This window comes from Copadichromis virginalis, linkage group LG14, assembly GCF_057382275.1.
Source record: "Copadichromis virginalis isolate Kocher_CV1m ecotype Utaka linkage group LG14, C_Virginalis_male_GT1.1, whole genome shotgun sequence".
NCBI classification, from domain to species: Eukaryota; Metazoa; Chordata; class Actinopteri; order Cichliformes; family Cichlidae; genus Copadichromis; species Copadichromis virginalis.
Genome location: NC_140631.1, coordinates 38,947,326 through 38,969,321, shown reverse-complemented (window position 1 = coordinate 38,969,321; position 21,996 = coordinate 38,947,326). Strand labels below are relative to the sequence as shown.

Below are 21,996 nucleotides of genomic sequence, written 5' to 3'. Positions count from 1 at the left end.
AATGGTTCTCTTTGCTGACGATACAAACATCTTCTGCTCTGGTGATGATCTGCAGAATTTATTGGATGATATGACTAATGAAATAAGTAAAGTGAAGTTCTGGCTTGATAAAAACAAATTATCATTAAATTTGAATAAAACTAAAATTGTGTTATTTGGAAATAGTACTTTAAATACAATGCTAAGATTAAACTAAATGGTGTTGATACCCTAACCCTTTAATCGAAAGGAGCCAGCTGAGGTGGTTCGGGCATCTGACAAGGATGCCTCCTGGGCGCCTCCTAGGTGAGGTGTTCCGGGCATGTCCCACCGGGAGGAGGCCCCGGGGCAGACCCAGGACACGCTGGAGAGATTATATCTCTCGGCTGGCCTGGGAACGCTTTGGTGTTCCTCCGGATAAGCTGGAGGAGGTGGCTGGGGAGAGGGAGGTCTGGGCCTCTCTGCTTAGGCTGCTGCCCCCGCGACCCGGCCTCGGATAAAGCGGATGAAGATGGATGGATGGTGTTGATATTGAAAGAGTCAGTGAAAATAAATTTCTGGGGGTAATAATAGATGAAAAACTGGAGTGCTCACGTAAGATATATTCATTCCAAAGTATCACGAAGCATTGCAGTACTAAACAAGGCAAAGCAGGTATCACACGGGACATCACTTCATATTCTCTACTGTTCACTGGTTTCACCATACTTAAGCTTTTGTGCAGAGGTCTGGGGGAACAACTATTAAACCACATTACTTTCACTTTTTACTCTTCAACAAAAAAGCAGTTCGAATCATCCACAATGCAGGTTATAGGGAACATACAAACTCACTATTTTTGCAGTCTGAAATATTGAAATTTGCTGATCTAGTGAAATTCCAAACAGCACAAATTCTATTCAAAGCAAAAAATAAGGAACTGCCAGATTATATTCAGAGTATGTTTTTTTAAAGGAGTAAGTTATAATTTAAGGGTTTTTGTAACTTCAAAACAGGGAAGGTACGTGCAACAGGAAAAAGCTTTTGTGTTTCTGTGCATGGAGTGAAGCTGTGGAACAGCTTAAATATGAAATTGAAGCAATATCCAAACAAAACAGTTCAAAAAGAGTTATAAAGATATGATCTTCTTGAGATATAAAGAAAAGGGAAAATGTTGAAATTAAGTGAATGTCGCTATTTAGAAAATTTCCTGATGTGATATTATATCAGAAATCTGTTCACTATTTTTATTACAGATTATATTAGTAAGGAAGCTGACTAAATATTGACGGATAACTTATGGCAAAGGGGTGGGATTAAATAAATGTGTACTTCTTCTTGTCACGGTGAGTGAGAAGAGCCGTGTGGAAGAAATGAAGGAGGATCCAAGCGCAGGCAGTTGTGAAGGTGGTTTATTGAATAAATGGCAAAGGAAGACAAACTATACTGGAAAACAACTGAACTACAGCGCAGAAACCAGAACACGAACATGAAGGAGGGCGAGCAGAGGCAGACGATGGTAGACAGCAGGGAACACACAGATGAAACATGGTGAATACGCAGACGGACCAGCAACTACAATGACAGAGGACACGACTTAAATACACATAGAGAAACACAGGGGAATTACACACAGGTGGTGGACACAGCTGGGAATAATCAACAAGACGAGACAGAGGTAAACACTCACATGAGACGCAGACCTTCACAATAAAACAGGAACAAGAAACCATCACACTAAGACGCAGACTCGACATAGAGAGACAGACAGAAAATGACACATGGAACTAAACTAAACCTGCAAAAACATGACAACTCAAAATACTGGGTCAAACAGACACTTCAGACACCCTTTCGACATGTAACTGAATCAGAACAGAAGCAATATTGAAATGTATTAACTTTATTTTGTATAAAGGCAACGGCGGCGACTCAGGCGATGGCGATCCGGGGGCCGGCCGTGCAGAAGGCAGCGGCGGCGGCGAAGGAGACGACGGAGCAGTTCAGGGGGCCGGCCGCGCGGAAGGCAGCGGCGGCTCCCAAGTGTCAGGCGTACCGGCCGAGGCTTGGAGGGCACAGGACCAGGCGAGGCAGGACCAGACGGGGATGAAGACTCGGATGAGGCCGGACCAGACGACGCTGAGGATGCTGAAGCTGGACCAGACGACGCTGAGGATGCTGAAGCTGGACCAGACGAGGCTGAAGCGGAGGCTGAAGCGGAGGCTGAAGCGGAGGCTGAAGCGGAGGCTGAAGCGGAGGCTGGACCAGGCGACGGCGTGGGCGAAGCTGAAGCTGGACCAGGCGACGGCGTGGGTGACGCTGGTGGAGCAGCAGGCAGCTGAACGGGCCCCTCGGACCCTCCAGCGGAGACGGGTGGCTGAACGGGCCCCTCGGACCCTCCAGCGGAGACGGGAGGCTGAACGGGCCCCTCGGACCCTCCAGCGGAGACGAGGAGGTGCTGGCCGGGCTCACTGGAACCCCCAGCGGACGAGGTAGAGTCCTGGATGAGCTCATCCAAGCTTCCAGCAGGAGCTGATAAAGAGCCAGAGAGGATTGGGACCCCTGGCTCAATGTTAAGCTGGCTAGAAAACTGCACTGCTACGGGGAACTGGGCCAATGGCTCAGGTGCGAGCTGAGCTACTGGAGACACGGGTGAGAGTGGGAGATGAGCTACTGGAGACACGGGGAGCTGAGCTACTAATGGTGGTGAAGTAGATAACTGCACGGGAGACTGAACTGATGTCTGTTGTAACGGTGGTGGTGAGAGTGGAGTAGGCGGTGGAGTTGATGACTTCACAGGAGACTGAGCCAGAGGTGAGTGCACAGGAGACTGAACTAGAGGTAGTAGTGATAGTTGGGGGGAAAGTGGAGGTGGTGATTGAGTGGATGACTGTGCTAAGGGAGGCTGCACTGGGGACACTGGAGACTGCGCTGGGGAAAGCTGAGCTGCAGGGGACTGAGCTGGAGACTGCAGTGACGGTTGTAGTGGAGGTGTAACAGGTGGAGGAGTGGCTGAATTGGTTGCGGGTCGGGCGGCTAATGGCTCAGCTACAGAGTGTATTAATGGCAGGGCTATGGGTTGAATGACTGACTGAGTAGCAGCCTGAATGGCTGGGTGTAGTGATGGTTGTGGTGGAAGGGAAACAGGTGGTAGTGTGGATGATGGAGCTAAGGGCGACTGAGTGGCAGACCGAACTGATGACTGAAGCGATGGTAGAGGTGAAAATGGAGCTTGTGGTGGAGTTAATGACGGTGCTAGCAGGGACACAGGAGATGCAGCTTGTAGCTGGGCAGCAAAGAGAGCTTCTGGCTGGGCAGCTGAGTGAAAACAAACGGCTCCGGAATAAACAGTCCCAAATCCAGGAAACTCTTGAATATTGTCTCTTTCTTTTACCACAGCTGGTAACTCAGAGGACTCGGGGTCCGGCTGTGGTGATGGACGCCGGCGGTGTGATCGCCGCTTCTTTTTTGATGATGGCTCCGACGGGCCGAGCAGCTCCACGTCCAGCCCTTCAGGCAGGTGGGCAGTAGCAGCTGGGGGATGAAGGTGGAGCTCATTTCGGATTAAATCCTGTTCGAGTGTGTGGAGCGCACTGAGTAGCCAAGGAAGACCAAAGATTAAACGCTGTAGTCTGGTTTCCACAGCACGGCGAAATTCCCTCCCCTCATGTTCAAGCCAGAGATGCAGGAGTCTTTCCACGGAGTAAATTATGTCCAGACGCAGTTCTTCTGGTGGGTTGAGTGCTGCTGGGTCCATGTCTGGTCGCGTCATACTGTCATGAATCGCTGTGCGGCGGGCAGGAGTTGGACCCAAAATGCAGGCACGAGGTTTAAACACAAAGAACTCAGCTTTATTCGCTGGCAGGAGAAAGTCATACGAAGCAAACTAACTGGAAACTCACAAACTAAACCCACAGAGAGACACAGGGAGATGCACACAGCATGAGGGACGACACAACACTGACTCAGAGAAACACAGGGTTTAAATACACTGGGGAGTAACGAGGGGAATGAGACACAGAAGGAGGGCACAGCTGGGAGAAATCAGGACTGACAAGACAAGCAAAGCAGGACACGGAATAAGACACGGACCTTCAAAGTAAAACAGGAAGGATCACACAGAGACGCGAACTTGACACAGTGGAGACAGCAACTAAGAAACACAGAGACATAAACCATAAGGCAGAGGACTCTAAGAACCGAGAGACACAGAGGGGAACTCAAACATGCAGACACAGACTTACACAGAACAGAGGGGACACAGAGAAACATGAAGGGCAAGGGATCGAAACTAGAAACCATAGAATAACTCAAACAAGTACAATAATACAAACATCACAAAGAACTAAAAACGCTGGGTCAGGAAACCCAGGACCGTGACACCTGGACCCATGCAACGAAGTATAAAAAAAACGTGTCCACACTTTGGCCTGTGAAGAGTGAAAGCAGATATACGGCGTGATATCGAGCCAAATGCTTCAAAGTGTTCCTTGATGATGTGATAAAGAAGTGGCGTTCCTCCTCCAACCACAAACAGGAAGCTCATGAAGCGAGCAGTGTCAGTGCTTGTACGACACTCACCAGGAGACCTCTGAGCAGGATGGCTGCAGTCGCACAGCTCTGCTTCTCCCTGCTGTTCACTCTCATCAGCAACATTCATGCAGAAGAATTTATCACCATAAGAAAAGAAGGAGACTCTTTACAGTTCAAGCTCCCAGATCAAAACAGCTCCTGCATCACCTCCAGACGTGTTGGTGAAGATACTCTGGTCCTGTGGAACATCTCTGACCCCCAGAACAGAAAATTCACAGTACATGAAGACCTGACAGGACGACTCTCATTTCCTGAGACATTTCATGGTTCTCCTTCATTTACTCTCAACAACCTGGCCCACTCAGACTCTGGACTGTACCGAGATGTGTGCTGGACTCAGGGCAGTGTGACATATGAGAGAAACATCAGCCTGACTGTGTGCAAGACAGTAAAGGGGGAAGAATCTATCACAAGTCTTGAAGACACTGAAGACGTACAATGTAAAGGAGCAGGTGAGAATCTGACGGTGCGTTGGATCAGACATTACAGGGAGTGGCAACAAGCCGGGCTGAGTAGTTTCGAAGACAGAACAATTTGGAAGGTGAATAAAGTCCAAGAAAGTTTCCTGCAGGTGACAAACGCATCACTTCTTCATGTCAACACACAACCAACGTCTTACATCTGCCTGTTGATGAACCAACAGCAGTGTGTGAGCACTTACTCTGTACATTTGACCAGAGAAACAAAGCTACGTTATGCTTCAGAGGGAGACACAGCTGTGCTGGAGTGTCCCTTCATGGACCCCATTCATGACCAGCCCCCGGTTTGGTTGATGATAACACCTCCCGACATTATTAATCAAGACATTGGTCGAAACTTCTCGCTGGTACTTCCATCATTAACGTTAAATGATTCAGGTATCTACTACTGTGTAGGTGAAAAAGTAATAAATGCGTACTGGCTTTTGGTGTGCCCTAAATTTGGTCCACCTGCAGTAAAGGTTTTCTCAGAGGGAGATGAAGTCACTATGAGATGCTCTGATGATTGGGAAAATAGTACTTCGGGCTTTTGGCTCATGAAGTCGATCCAAACAGAAGGCAAAATTGTGTACGATGATGAGTTCTGCAGTGACAAAAGAATCACTTGTTCCAATGACAGCCTGATAATCTCTAATGTCTCACTGGAAGATGCAGGAGAGTATATGTGTGCAGGTTTTAAGTCAGAGTATGAGTGTGTGTCAGGAGAAAAAACAGTTCTGATCTACAGAGAGCCTTTTGGGGTTTACTCGACCTTCTACAGAGTCAGGTGGATACTGCTCAGCGGTCTGCAGGTGATGCTTTGTGTTGTTGTGGTCTGTGTGACACAGAAAACCAGGAGAGGAGAGCAGCTTTCAGCTCAGACACACACTTAATATGCTTATCAGCATTTATAATGATAATAAATAAATAAATAAATAAATAAATAAATAATAATACATAGAAGTGAAGAAATCAAAACAAAAACAAACAAAAATATTATTGTCGATATGAATCTGTGACCTGACTGGACGGTTCAGTCTCTTATGTGATTTCATATTTTAAACATTTTGCCTTTTTCTATCTTTCGACTTAATTCTTCTATATTTCTGCTCATATTTTATTTCAGCTTTAATGATTTTGTGCTTTTTGTTTTATGTGATTTGATGTTTATCCATATCTCATTCATGTATCTCTCAGAGTATCATTTTGAACATTCTTCTGTTTCTATCAGTGATCAGTTCGATCTATAAGAAATGTTAGAAACCAGTTGTAAATGTATTCGTTCTTCACTCTGATGTGAATCATTATCATCTCTCTTGGAAAATGTATTTTGTTATTGTGTTTAAGAGCAGATTCATTACAGCACCATGTTTATCTGCACTATATTGTTTTCATTGTTGTGAATAAACATGATTGTCTGATACAGCAAACACTTCATAATATGGACTTTACTGCTTTGATTGTGTTTTTATATTCTCCATTTTTATTAGGAATCATTTCTGAAATAAAAATATCTAAATCTAATTTAACAGGCTGAATGTTGATGCTCTTCTGTCAATGACTCCATGATGATTTTAAATTTTAATAAACACACAATCCTCATATTTCAGTGCAGGATGTAGAGCAGAGTATATCAGTCAACTGGATCAGAGCTCATCAGCATTTTGAACTTAATATGCAGCCAACACACTTTAACACATGTCTGATGTTGAGTGAAACACATCAGGGAAAAATGGAAGACGAGAGAAGCTGCACATGGTTATCATCATTTATTTATTTATTTATTTGCCTGTCCCATTTGGATCTTTAGCCATCAGAATTGTTGTTTGAAGGCCGAGAAAGATGCCATGTTGGTCCATTTGATTGACCTTTATTATAATTGTGTATTTATTTTATTTTATTATCAGTTGTTACAGACGGGACAGACATGACTGGGGGAAAGGACAGGGAGAAGGAAAGAATGAAAGAAAGAGGGAGAGAAAGAAAAACAGAGGGGAGAAGAGATGATGAGAAAGGGGGGAAGGAACAAAAAGAAAAACAAACAAAACACCTGGATCACCTGTATGGAGAAAAAAAACAGAAGAGAAATCAAACAAAGAGCAACATAATAAATACATGTTATCATCATTTATTATTATTTTTATTTTTTGATTTTTGGTGGTAGAGTTTAAATTTTTTTTTAAAATATTTTATTTTAATTAAAATATTTTAATGAAAAACTTTGAATTTTTAAGCATTATTTTTTAAAATCTTTTTAAATCATTAACTCTGTTTTCCTGGGTCTTTTCTCATGTGTTTTGAATAACTCTTCTTTTTTTGGCAGCGGTACTGGTTTTATTTTGTTGTATTTATCCTCGACACCTTAAAGGCCGGTCCTTGAGAATATTGTAGGTCCGTGGCACAAAAAAGGTTGGGGACGCTGGTTTACAGGACTGACGGGACTCCAGGAAACACAAACAACGTCAGTGTTTAAGTGGAGACTCATCAACAGACCCGGGCTATCTTTCCATCATCTGGATTCACGTACCCTAACGTTTGTTATCAGGATAAACTGTCACACAGAGTTTGTTATCAGTTCTCTAACACAGGGTCTTCCCTGCACGCTTACATGATAGGGGCGGAGTTTGGCAGGATTGAGAAAAAGATGCCAGCCAGCAGATTCGGATACAACACAACCCACAATGCACTGTTAGCACAATTTGAGTCTACAGCAGCGATAATGTGCAGAATCTGCAGTGGCGGTACGCTGGACCTGACGTCCCTAAAGGAACCCCACATGACTCCACTCACTCACCTCTGGCAAGCAGAGTGTGTGATTCAGTTGAAACAGCCCTCATGTCAGCTCTGCTGGGCACACTGGGCTGTCAGGTGTCCCTGTCCCTTTTTGCCTGGGCTCCAACAGACTTGAGAATCACCCCTGCAGGTTACATAGGAAATATATTAAACCTTTTCTGCTTCAGCAGAGGATCTTTGTCTCGCTGTTTATCACTACTACTGTAACTCGTGTTTTCTGAGAGGTTGCCATCAGTCTGTGAGCTGTACATCTGGACTGCACAGCAGTGGAAAGATCTCGTCCACTGTCACTGAAGTAGTTCTGTGTTATCTTAACTGAAACACCTCTTCTGTTTCAAAATACATTTCTAATAAAATCATTTTTAACATTCATGAATGCAGATTATGACTGTAAAAGGAGAAACAACATTAGTGTTCCCATGTTCTTGTTATGGTGCGACTGGATGGCCTTTGAACCCTGGGGCATATACTACGAAGTGATTTCAGCATGCCCAGGTTTTCTTTCCATCATCTGGATTCACTTACACTAACAGTCGTGATCAGGATAACCGCTGGTTAGCAAAGTTAATTCAGGGTTTCTCATGCACCTTCACAAGGAAAGGGAGGTGTTGGCAGCATCTGACCAATCACAAAAAGGGAAATTCACAGATAATATGACTTGTCTTGATGCCTAAAATGTTTTTATGCTTGATTCAATTTAGCTGTTAAGTGTCTTTTACTCTGCTGGTGCCGGTTAGGTTCCAGATTAGAGATCAGCAGGTATGAAATCATGACGTACTGACCAATCACTTCTCCAGAAAATAGTGTCACTATTCCTGGAAGATCCTTTTGACTTCTGTTGGGGGAAGAGAGGGTCTAAAGTTTCATTTTTGTCTAATGTCTTTGTGTTTCACTAATGAGCATCAGTAAGAAAAAAACGTGTTCTTAGATGCAACTTTTCTCCTTTGATGTTTTTTTTCTGTTGTCAGCAAACAACCACACGATCTGCGTTAATTCACTAACGGAGATTTGCCGCGTGGCGTTAACGTCATTTTAATGAGATTAACACTGACAGCACTAGTTTTAATATTTAATATATTTAAGGATTTAATTTTGAAATCTTTTTTTCATTTATGTATTTATTTTATTGTTATTTCACTTTCTTTGTCTGTTTATGTTTTTTTTTTTTTTACTATTATCTCAGTTTTTGTGATGGAAAGCACTTTATTCAACCATTTTGGTTTTAACGTACTCTATAAATAAAGTTGGATTGGACTAATATGATGAAAGCAAGCCCAAGCCTGAAATCGACTCCTGATCTTTGATCCGTCCTCACCTGGTCGTGAACGTGATGGTCAGCCAGGTATCCAGTTTACCTTTGAGTAGACTTGTAGTCAAGACCGCCTAATCCGAGACCAAGACAAGACCAAGACCAGAGGGTATCGAGACCAAGACAAGACCAAGACCGAGACCGAGACAAAAAAAGTCTTTAAACTGCAGCCAGATGCTATTCTATATACATATGCAGGACACCTTAAACTAGTTTTTTAATTAAGCAGCAAGGCAGAACAAAGTCGGGCCTGTATCAAGACACAGGGACTAAACCCCAATTCAACCATACCCAGAACTGATCCGGAATTAAAACAGGACTACAACAGTAACCAAGACAGAACCAGAATCAGAACTAGATGATAGTAGCACTAAAAATCATCATAGACCTGCACTACACTTATTTTTTAATTCTACCAAAGTACAATATTTAGATTGAGAAAAGTTTATATAATTATTTAGCCTTGTTGTGCAAACAAGCCTGCATAACTTAATAAATATAGAATTTGAAAAGTAACAAATGGTATCTAAAAAGAAACACTAGGTACATGTTCTGATGAGTTTTGGCAAACAACCATTTGACTAACATGTGTGTCTCACCTGCTCTTGTTCATCTCTGTTCTGTCGTCATTCTCTCTCTCCCTCTCTGCTCCTCTCCCTCTCTGCTCCTCCTCTCTCTCTCCCTCTCTGCTCCTCCTCTCTCTCTCCCTCTCTGCTCCTCTCTCTCTCCCTCTCTGCTCCTCTCTCTCTCCCTCTCTGCTCCTCTCCCTCTCTGCTCCTCCTCTCTCTCTCCCTCTCTGCTCCTCTCTCTCTCCCTCTCTGTTCCTCTCTCTCCCTCTCTGCTCCTCTCTCTCTCCCTCTCTGTTCCTCTCTCTCCCTCTCTGCTCCTCTCTCTCTCCCTCTTTGTGCTGACAAGCTAAACACCAACATCATCAAATATACAGTTGAAACCAGATATTTACAGACTCTTCAGATAAAAACACTTTTTTAATTGTAACATCAAATCAGACTAAATGTTTATTTTTTTAGATTGATAAATATAAAAAACATATTTGTTAACTTTAAGAGTAAAGAGAGAAACTATCTGTATTTCTTAATTGCAAATGGCACCAAATTGTATTCAAACTGAGCCACACTTATGGAGCTCCACAATTCTTTTCCTGGTGTTTTGGTTGACATCTCTTGATGTTCCCATGTCAAAGAAACAGGCTCTGTGTTTTGCCTTATATGCATCCACAGCTGTGCCACCAATTTACTCACATGGACTCTACTAACCTATCAGAAGCTTCTTCAGCTCAGAATCGAATCGTCTGGAGTTTCTTATTAATTAACAATAAACTTAGTGTACATGTACTCCTACATTTGATGAAAGTGATTAAAATAGACAGCTCCCTCTTTTTATTCCGACATTTCAGTAATTCAAAAGATATTTCAACATTTATTTATCAAAAACAAAAGTTTACTCTAAATTGATGTTTAACAGTAAAAAAAAGTTTTTATGTTTTCTCCATAAATTGTATGTAAATATCTGGTTTCAACTGTGAATATCCTGCTGTGTATTGAAATTCCTCCTGTTTTGCATAGATATACTGAACAACATCCAAAGCATAATATATAAAATAACATCTACCTGAGTTTTTTCTTTGAAAGAAGCTCCTTATGTCCATTGTTGTGTACATCAGTACACAACTGAAACCGATTTAGAGAGTTTGTTTAGCCGTGGAGGGAAACAACTGAAAATATGAAATGTAAGCTAAGACTCTCTAAAAAATCAGCATTGCTGTTCGGCTTTTTATTTATCCATTTGTTGATTCACTCGAAGAGCAAGTAACGCAACCAAGTGATCAGTTTGATATCAATCTTTTGTGATACACCGTCATATTTACATTATTAGTTCAGTATGAATGATTTGCTTTGGTACCTGGTCAAACTTAAGCTCTCCTCTGTCTGCAGCAAACTCGCAGGCAGCAGCTTCTCCCCCCTCGCTCACATGGGTGCTGTGCTCAGTCGCCTAGTGCCTGAGCTCGGATCATACCAAAATTAGGGGGAATTTACGACGGTGCGCTCTGTGCTTCGTGTGTTGTTCTTGTTTTATACAGTTGTCAGTCAGGCATCTAACTAACAAATTACACTCCAAAAGACCCCATGCTTCTGAAAAAATGACCCGGGCTTAAGCCCAGTAAGCCACCCCCCCGCTCCGCTGATGGTTGACTCCAAATCTCCCGAACACTATGTCGATTTGAGAACGCAGGACCGAAACAGCGAGACCAAGACAAGACCAAAGTCCGTCGAGACCAAGACCGAGACCAAGACAAAAGTCCGTCGAGACCAAGACGAGACCAAGACCACGTAAAAGTGGTCTTGAGACCGGTCTCGAGACATCCAACTCTACCTTTGAGCAAGTGATGGGTCGTTCGCGAACGAAATGGCTCTTAGAGCCGGTGTTGTGCCAAAAAGTGATTGTCTGCCAAAAACTGATTTCCGGTATTTGCCAAAAAGCGATTGCTCATATTTAAAGTGCTATAAGTAACTTGTTGGGCTATAATATGTTAAACATATGTCAAATGCATCCCTTATGGATGACATAAAGTCATCTTGAGCCACAAACAACATTCGTGTAGCAAGATACAAGCCGCAATCAGTTTTTGGCAGCGACTTTTATATAACCTTTATTTATGCAGTAAAAAAAATCTCATTAACATTAAAAATGTATTTTGTAAGAGTAAGTTGCCCAACAGGACAGCAGAAATGGCAGCAAATATTACAATAGTTCTGTAAAAATATTTTAAGTGGGGATAAAGGACCGGATTGGTTATAATGTAAGTACAAGTTGTAAAGATACTTAAAAAACAGATAATTTTTTAATTCTTTATGTAACCCCTTTGTATCCCCTGTTCACCGAAGTCTATTTACGAACATACGTAAAGATATTACACATAAAAAATACACAGAAACACTGGAAATCACTTTTTGGCAGACAATCACTTTTTGGCACAACACCGGCTCTTTGACGTGAACGACGCGAGCCGGCTCCTTATCGCGAGCCGTCACGTGGGTTTTTTTTTTTTTTTTCTTTCTCTCAGCCTCTCTCTCGCACTTTTTTTCCGCTTCACTCTGCACGCGAGCCTTGTGCTTTACGCTGGGCAGAGGGGGGAGGGGCGGTAGTTACACTCAGTAGCACAGGAACAGAGCCAGAGAGAGAGAAAGAGAGGCAGGGACAACAACATTAGAAAGGTATAGTAATCATCCACAACTATTTTCGGTTGCAGATGATAAAGGATTGAGAAAGTTTATTCATGCAGGTCCATATGACAGAGAATATGCATGTTCTTTTAGTTTTCATATTAGGCTATTATAATTTATATTTAATTGTGTTGTGGTTTGCAGTGTTTTGTGTTCTTTTCACTTTAAATTTGTGAAAGGAAAAAGCTGAAAATGTAAATAGTTAAAACTTGAAATGTGAATAGTTGATTTTTGTATTATATGATTTATTTATTACATTTTATGTGGAGTGAATAAATAAAAGTATATTTACGGTGGCCCCTAGAGACAAAGCACATACAAACTTCAAATCACGTATGAACTCTGAAGCATGTACAAACTCCAAAACACGTAAAAACACGTAAAAACTCCAAAACACGTAAAAACACGTACAAACGCCGAAGCACGTAAAAACTCAGAAGCATATAAAAACTCAGAAGCACATAAAAACTCAAAACACGTACAAAAGAACAACAGAAGTGCTCCAGGATGCTGGGCGCAGTGTTGAGCCTTTGTTATCTTGTGGCTACACAAGCCAGCAAGTACCAATGACCGGATTTGGTGTGTGGTAATAACAGGTAAATGAACTTTTTTTAAAATTATTTGAATATATATATGAGTGCCTGTGTATAAATACACAAACAATACACACATGCTTTCAATTGTGTAATTTAAGTGATCTAGTAGCTCTGCTTTGGAAGTTCAGTTCATGCTAGAAATGTGTTTTGGAGTTTGTACGTGTTTTGTCTCTAGGGGCCATCGCATATATTTATATATAAACATATATAAATAAAACCACTTGTTTTTACGTTAGTAATTCCTTTTGTGCATAATTTTATATTATTGTTAATAATAAATTAATTAAAGCAACAAAACAACCTGAAGAGCCGGTTCGGAGCCGAAAGAGCCGGCTCTTTTTAGTGAGCCGAACCGAAAGAGCCGGATCTCTAAAAAGAGCCGGAAATCCCATCACTACTTTGAGTGTCAGATTTAGGCAGATTTGATTGCTTCCGTTTCATGATGACAGATTTAAGTGAACTCCTCTGTCTCCATTCCCAGACTTCTACTTTTGAATAAACTTTCCTTTAACTTGCTCCGAGTGCTCTTTTGTCTGCATGGTGTAACTGCAGCCTGGCATGCTGAATAACCAGTGAGTGGACCTTCCAGAAATATGTGATTTTGGCTGTTGAAGTAGGTCAGTCACCTTTGAAGGGCTGAATATTTATTTCATTGACCAATAATAAAAAGACTGTTATTATATTTTTAACATTATATGATTATATTCACAGTGATGCTTTGAGGAAGACTGCACTGTTTGTCCCAGAATAATCAAACTGCCATGAAATACATTCACTAATTTACTATTTGGAACTAACACACTATTAGTACATCTCAGAGACACCTTCTTTCTCACATGAAGAGTAACAGATTACATCTCTTACTGTGTCCGACCAAACAACTGCTGTGGAAAGTCAGTTATTAGCAGTTTTTTAACTACACCCGTAAATGAACGTTTGACTGAATGCTGATGAGTGAATACTGAGAAGTTAGGAGGAAATGTTTTCAAATTTTCCTCCAGAGAATCTGATTAAAATGTTTTTTGTGAGCAAGAATCAGTTTGATCAGTGACCTTTTTTCAGCCAGAAACCTTTAAGGTCACACATCCGCTTTAATATTATAATTTGCTGTTCTTTTTTTTAATACACCTTTGTAGAGAAGAAAAACATCTGGATGTCCTGATGCCAGATGCTTTTCTTTCCAAGCTCCTTACAGTGGCTTGCAAAAGTGTTTCGGCCCCCTTAAACTCTTCCACATTTTGTCACATTACAGCCACAAACATGAATCAATTTTATTGGAATTTCACGTGAAAGACCAACACAAAGTGGTAAACATGTGAGAAGTGGAACAAAATGTGAGAAGTGGAACAGGGATGTGTGCTGAGCCCCCTCCTCTTCACTCTGCTGACCCATGACTGCACTCCATCATACAGCTCCAACCTCTTCATCAAGTTTGCGGACGACACAACGGTGGTGGGTCTCATTAGCAACAGGGATGAGACCGACTACAGAAGTGAGGTGAGACGCCTGGCCACGTGGTGTGCTGACAACAATCTCTCTCTGAATGTGGAGAAGACGAAGGAGATTGTTGTGGACTTCAGGAGAATGCACACCCAACATGCTCCTCTGACCATTGACGGAGCGTCTGTGGAGAGAGTGAGCAGCACCAAGTTCTTGGGTGTGCACATCACAGAGGATCTCTCCTGGACGTACAACACCACAGCACTGGCCAAGAAATCACAGCAGCGTCTCTTCTTTCTCCGCAAACTAAGAAGAGCAGGAGCACCAGCCCCCATCATGTACACTTTCTACAGAGGCACCATCGAGAGCATCCTGTCGAGCTGCATCACTGTGTGGTTTGGAGCCTGCAATGCGTCCTGTCATAGAACCCTCCAACGCATAGTGAGAGCTGCAGAGAGGATCATTGGTGTCTCTCTCCCCTCCCTCCAGGACATTTACAGCACCCGTCTCACTAAAAAAGGCCTTTGCATAGCGGCTGATCCCACGCACCCAATGCAAAGCTTCTTCAAGCTGCTGCCGTCAGGGAGGAGACTGCGGAGTCTCCAGGCCAGGACCAGCAGGCTGAAGGACAGCTTCATCCATCAGGCTGTCAGGAAGCTTAACTCCCTCCCGATTCTGCCCCCCTCTCCCCTCTCTCCTCCACGGTCTCACTGAACTCTGTCACACACACACAAACACACACACTCTCTGACTCACTCACTGGCCTGCTCCAGTTACCAGTCACTTTGTGGAGCATTGGACTGCCATTACCTCATAAGACTTTGTTGTTACACTTTCTCTTACCGTACACTACTAAATCTCCATTTGCACTATTTGCCTATTTGCACTACTCTGCCTGGTTTACACTCAATGTCACTTACCCATTATATTGTATATTGTATAGCTTTCTTGTTATATGTAAAATTGTATTTATTTAAATTTTTACTTTTTAATTATTTTACTTGCATTTTTAATCACTTTTATATTTAAATATATTTAAATGTTCATTTGCTATTTATCTAGGGATTGAGAGTAACGCAATTTCTATTCTCTGTATGTCCTGTACATGTGGCAGAATCGACAATAAAGTTGACTTTGACTTTGACTTTGAAAAATCATACATGATTCCAAACATCCACTAAAATTAAAGATTAAAATCAAAAATTCTAAAATTCACAGATCTGGTTCATTTTCTCACAGCACAAATTATATATAAAGCAATAAATAACCTGCTTCCTGACAATATTCTAAAAATGTTTTCTAAAAGGGAACGGGGATACAATTTGAGGGGGGAATTAAATTTAAAACATCCTCGTATCCGTACAACATTAAAAAGTTTTTGCATCTCTGTGTGTGGAGTGAAGCTGTGGAACAGACTAAGTAAAGATATGAAGCAATGTCCGAGCATGGCGCAGTTTAAAAAGCGGTTTAAGGATATGGTTTTTACAGGGTACAGGGAAAAGGTAGAGATTTGATAGGGTGTTCTTGTCTAATATTTTCATGTGTGTGCAGGTGCACGGGTATGTTGGTATGGGTTGTGTATCCTTGAGGTGTTAATGGGGTTATTGAAAATGTGTATATGTGCGTATGTGTGTATACATATGTATGGATAGATAGAAACATATATGTATATATATTAAAAAAATAAATAAATACACATGACATATAATGTAATTGGAAGGAGGTATTTCTGTAGTCTATTGATACTAGATAGTGGAAAAGGGGTGGGATTAAATAAGCTTATGCTTATTATGAGTTGTGGTTGCTCGTTTTCCTTTTGTTTTGCTTTGTTCATTTGTCTCTTTTAATTCTATTTTGTTGTACTTTTTCAACATGTTCAAAATAAAGATTCAATCAATCAAAACATTTTTTACAAATAAATAACTGTAAAGTGCGGTGTAAGTAATATTAGATTAGTATATTATTAGATAATTAATAATTAATATTACTAATAATTATTATTAATAATATTAGAGTAAGTAATATTATAGAGTAATAACCTGCAGTTCAAAAAAGCTCCCCTCCGACAGCCAAACCCATCTGTTCTCTGATTGGATTGTTACATTTGTGATTGACATGACATTGACCAATCAGATGAAAGGAAGAAAAATAGGGTCAAAATTCGTACTTGTAACTTGCAGAGATTCACACGGGTTTTTTTTTTTTGGCTAAGTCCACATACAAATCTTTTTTACACACACACACAAATTCTTTTTACACATACAAAAGTAGAAGTACAAAATATTTCTAACCACATTTTGAGCCCACAAAGCTGTACGTGAGCTCCACTGCAGTGGCTCGTGCACCGCTGCGTTCACGGCGTTTGCTGTAAATTATACAGCAGTGACATATGTATGTAAAATGTTTACTGAAGTTAGTGAAACAGTGTTTGTAAGGACTATAAGGTCCATAATTACTGAGGCAGTTGGGCTCAGTACACACACACACCATTTTTATCTGTATCTAACATTTCCGAGCAGCATGTCTTCATTATCTGTGTGTCTGCACTCTGCAAACACTCTGATTTCTGTGGTTTCAGATCCATTTCTCTCTCAAGGGAAATAAAGGGATTACACGGCCGTCTTTTCCTGTTTCATATGTTAGGCTATGGCTGTATCCCAATTCAGGGTCTGCAGCCTTAAAGGCCGCATTTTAAGGCCGATTACGTCACAGCGACGCGACGAAGGCTGTCCCACTTCGAAGGCTGCTCGAAATCCGGCCCTCAAATGCGTCCTTCATTTCCCTGAATTTTAAGGATGTGGCGGTGTAGACTTCATGGCCCAACATATCCCAGAATGCATAGCGCGGCAGTGGGTGTGGATAATTTTGGCAGAAAAAAATGGCGGATGAGGGGCGCCCGAAGAGTAAACTTTAAGGCTTTGTGAACTAGGGGGGTTAAGAAAGATATAGATTCACTAAAAATGTCGCTTTTAGTTATTATAATGTTAAATTATTATATTTTAATTTATTTACGTTATTTTACTTTATTCAGAATTAACCTGGCGGTTAACTTTCTTTTCTAGATTTTGGGGGGTTAAAATTAAGCACACCAGTGATTAAACAGCTCATGTACTCTTTATTAAGCAGCACCTTAATAAAAGAAAGTGCTGATATTGAAAGAACAGAACTACAAAACAAAGTGGTCATGTCTCCATGTTACACTCTCACATAGCATTAAAACACATTTTCAAACACATTTATTTAAAGTTGAAAAATATACACAGGAATGTGTAACAAGATTTGGTATAACAACGTAACAGTGCTTCTGAGCGAACTCGCATAACTTTGATGATTTCATTGCAATAAACCTACTCCTCACCTTCCTCATCTCCCTCCCCATCAACAGAGTCAACTCCAACCTCTTCATAATCCTTCTCTAGAGCTGCCATGTCCTCTCTAGCCTCAGAAAACTCACCCTCCTCCATTCCCTCACCCACATACCAGTGAACAAATGCACGCTTGGCGTACATCAAGCCCAGGCCTCAGCGATGGCGGTGGTGTTGCTCAGCATACACACAGCCCTCTGGACCTTGGCCAGGTCTCCACCAGGAAATGTGGATTTGAAGGGACATTAGTGGAAGTTCAGTGTAAAATGCTGGTAGAAAGAATAGCTGTAAGTGTAGCAGGTAAAACAGGTAAAGCGAAGCAGAGGAAGGAATTGCAGTTAGCAGTTGCTAAGTTGTGGCTGGAGCAGGCTCAGAAGAGGAGAGAAGAGCAGAATGTTAGCAGAAAGTAGAGCCAGAGAAGAGCGTGAGAGAGCAGAGGCAGAGGTGGAGGAGAGACTATAGGCTGAGTCAGCATTGAGTCCAAGACAGACTAGGCAGGGTAGGAAACAGAAAGTAAAGTTAGTGAACACAAACGTTACAACTACATATCCATCCCTGACACAACACAAAAAAAAACATATGGTTTTTCTGTAACAGAGTGTGAAGGGCTCTGCTGGGCACACTGGGCTGTCCGCTGGTTAGCAATGTTAATCCAGGTTTTCTCATGCACCTTCACAAGGAAAGGGAGGCGTTGGCAGCATCTGACCAATCAAAAAAAGGGAAATTCACAGATAATATGACTTGTCTTGATGCCTAATAGTGATGGGATTTCCGGCTCTTTTTAGAGATCCGGCTCTTTCGGTTCGGCTCACTAAAAAGAGCCGGCTCTTTCGGCTCCGAACCGGATCTTCAGGTTGTTTTGTTGCTTTAATTAATTTATTATTAACAATAATATAAAATTATGCACAAAAGGAATTACTAACGTAAAAACAAGTGGTTTTATTTATATATGTTTATATATAAATATATGCGGTGGCCCCTAGAGACAAAACACGTACAAACTCCAAAACACATTTCTAGCATGAACTGAACTTCCAAAGCAGAGCTACTAGATCACTTAAATTACACAATTGAAAGCATGTGTGTATTGTTTGTGTATTTATACACAGGCACTCATATATATATTCAAATAATTTAAAAAAAAGTTCATTTACCTGTTATTACCACACACCAAATCCGGTCGTTGGTACTTGCTGGCTTGTGTAGCCACAAGATAACAAAGGCTCAACACTGCGCCCAGCATCCTGGAGCACTTCTGTTGTCTTTTGTACGTGTTTTGAGTTTTTATGTGCTTCTGAGTTTTTACGTGCTTCGGAGTTTGTACGTGTTTTTACGTGTTTTTGGAGTTTTTACGTGTTTTGGAGTTTGTACGTGTTTTGGAGTTTGTACATGCTTCAGAGTTCGTACGTGATTTGAAGTTTGTATGTGCTTTGTCTCTAGGGGCCACCGTAAATATACTTTTATTTATTCACTCCACATAAAATGTAATAAATAAATCATATAATACAAAAATCAACTATTCACATTTCAAGTTTTAACTATTTAAATTTTCAGCTTTTTCCTTTCACAAATTTAAAGTGAAAAGAACACAAAACACTGCAAACCACAACACAATTAAATATAAATTATAATATGAAAACTAAAAGAACATGCATATTCACCTGCATGAATAAACTTTCTCAATCCTTTATCATCTGCAACCGAAAATAGTTGTGGATGATTACTATACCTTTCTAATGTTGTTGTCCCTGCCTCTCTTTCTCTCTCTCTGGCTCTGTTCCTGTGCTACTGAGTGTAACTACCGCCCCTCCCCCCTCTGCCCAGCGTAAAGCACAAGGCTCGCGTGCAGAGTGAAGCGGAAAAAAAGTGCGAGAGAGAGGCTGAGAGAAAGAAAAAAAAAAAAAAACCCCACGTGACGGCTCGCGATAAGGAGCCGGCTCGCGTCGTTCACGTCAAAGAGCCGGCTCTAAGAGCCATTTCGTTCGCGAACGACCCATCACTAATGCCTAAAATGTTTTTATGCTTGATTCAATTTAGCTGTTAAGTGTCTTTTACTCTGCTGGTGCCGGTTAGGTTCCAGATTAGAGATCAGCAGGTATGAAATCACGACGTACTGACCAATCACTTCTCCAGAAAATAGTGTCACTATTCCTGGAAGATCCCTTTGACTTCTGTTGGGGGAAGAGAGGGTCTAAAGTTTCATTTTTGTCTAATGTCTTTGTGTTTCACTAATGAGCATCAGTAAGAAAAAAACGTGTTCTTAGATGCAACTTTTCTCCTTTGATGTTTTTTTTCTGTTGTCAGCAAACAACCACACGATCTGCGTTAATTCACTAACGGAGATTTGCCGCGTGGCGTTAACGTCATTTTAATGAGATTAACACTGACAGCACTAGTTTTAATATTTAATATATTTAAGGATTTAATTTTGAAATCTTTTTTTCATTTATGTATTTATTTTATTGTTATTTAACTTTCTTTGTCTGTTTATGTTTTTTTTTACTTTTATCTCAGTTTTTGTGATGGAAAGCACTTTATTCAACCATGTTGGTTTTAACGTACTCTATAAATAAAGTTGGATTGGACTAATATGATGAAAGCAAGCCCAAGCCTGAAATCGACTCCTGATCTTTGATCCGTCCTCACCTGGTCGTGAACGCGATGGTCAGCCAGGTATCCAGTTTACCTTTGAGTGTCAGATTTAGGCAGATTTGATTGCTTCCGTTTCATAGTGACAGATTTAAGTGAACTCCTCTGTCTCCATTCCCAGACTTCTACTTTTGAATAAACTTTCCTTTAACTTGCTCCGAGTGCTCTTTTGTCTGCATGGTGTAACTGCAGCCTGGCATGCTGAATAACCAGTGAGTGGACCTTCCAGAAATATGTGATTTTGGCTGTTGAAGTAGGTCAGTCACCTTTGAATGGCTGAATATTTATGGAGTCATAAGTTGACGTTCGTTTGTGGAAGTGTTTTCACTCTGATAATAAAGAGGATTTATTTATTTCATTGACCAATAATAAAAAGACTGTTATTATATTTTTAACATTATATGATTATATTCACAGTCATGCTTTGAGGAAGACTGCACTGTTTGTCCAAGAATAATCAAACTGCCATGAAATACATTCACTAATTTACTATTTGGAACTAACACACTATTAGTACATCTCAGAGACACCTTCTTTCTCACATGAAGAGTAACAGATTACATCTCTCACTGTGTCCGACCAAACAACTGCTGTGGAAAGTCAGTTATTAGCATTTTTTTAACTACACCCGTAAATGAACATTTGACTGAATGCTGATAAGTGAATACTGAGAAGTTAGGAGGAAATGTTTTCAAATTTTCCTCCAGAGAATCTGATTAAAATGTTTTTTTGCACTCAGCGAGCAAGAATCAGTTTGATCAATGACCTTTTTTTCAGCCAGAAACCTTTAAGGTCACACATCCGCTGTAATATTATAATTTGCTGTTCTTTTTTTAATACACCTTTGTAGAGAAGAAAAACATCTAGATTTCCTGATGCCAGATGTTTTTCTTTCCAAGCTCCTTACTGAGCTATAATGTACTGAGTGAGTCATAGTGAACTTTCTCAAATGTGCATTGTATATATTTAATTTTTTTATTATTCAGATGGAATTTTTGTAATACTAAGGTTCCACATGTCACTGTTGTAGTGGGGCATCAGTGGGACACCGATAGTACATGTGTGGGGTTTCCCAGCCAGAACTGCATGGACTCCACACTGATAAGGCTCATTCTCCGTAGCTCCTCCCCCTTTACTAAATTATAAGTTTGGTGTATTTTGCTTTACTAAGTATTAGTTCTTAGGGCTAAATGCCCCCAATGTGCTGATGAAGGGATGCAGGGATCAAGAGTATGGAGGGTCAGGAGTGACAAAATTAATTAATTAATACACCATAAATAATTAATTAAATGTGGCAGTAATTAATAGATGCCCATTAATTTCATTTTCCATTTTTAATTAATTATACAAAACATTTAATTCATTATTTAATTATGTATTTTTTTTTTATTCATTTTGGCACTCCTGACCCTGCAGCTGTGTTCTTGATTTATTTTTATCTGTCAGCATCACCCATCAAACTCAGGGGGCGGGGTTAACGCTGTTTGAGTCAAAACCATTGCTTTGGGCTGGTGGCCATTCCTTCAGTGGGCGTTTCTCAACAACAACAACTATGAACATGCAGAAAATAACTGAACTGTGATTTGAAGTACT

At 40.9% G+C, this 21,996-nt stretch overlaps 1 long non-coding RNA gene across 1 annotated transcript; it reads right to left on the bottom strand.

Moving 5' to 3' along the window:
* Positions 1-6,762: 6,762 nt before the first annotated feature.
* Positions 6,763-9,780, bottom strand: LOC146694604 (uncharacterized). Its single transcript, XR_014923890.1, has 3 exons — positions 9,711-9,780; positions 7,804-7,926; positions 6,763-7,068 (listed from the first exon to the last, which is right to left on the bottom strand). It is a non-coding gene; the product is annotated as an uncharacterized LOC146694604 (long non-coding RNA).
* Positions 9,781-21,996: the final 12,216 nt, after the last annotated feature.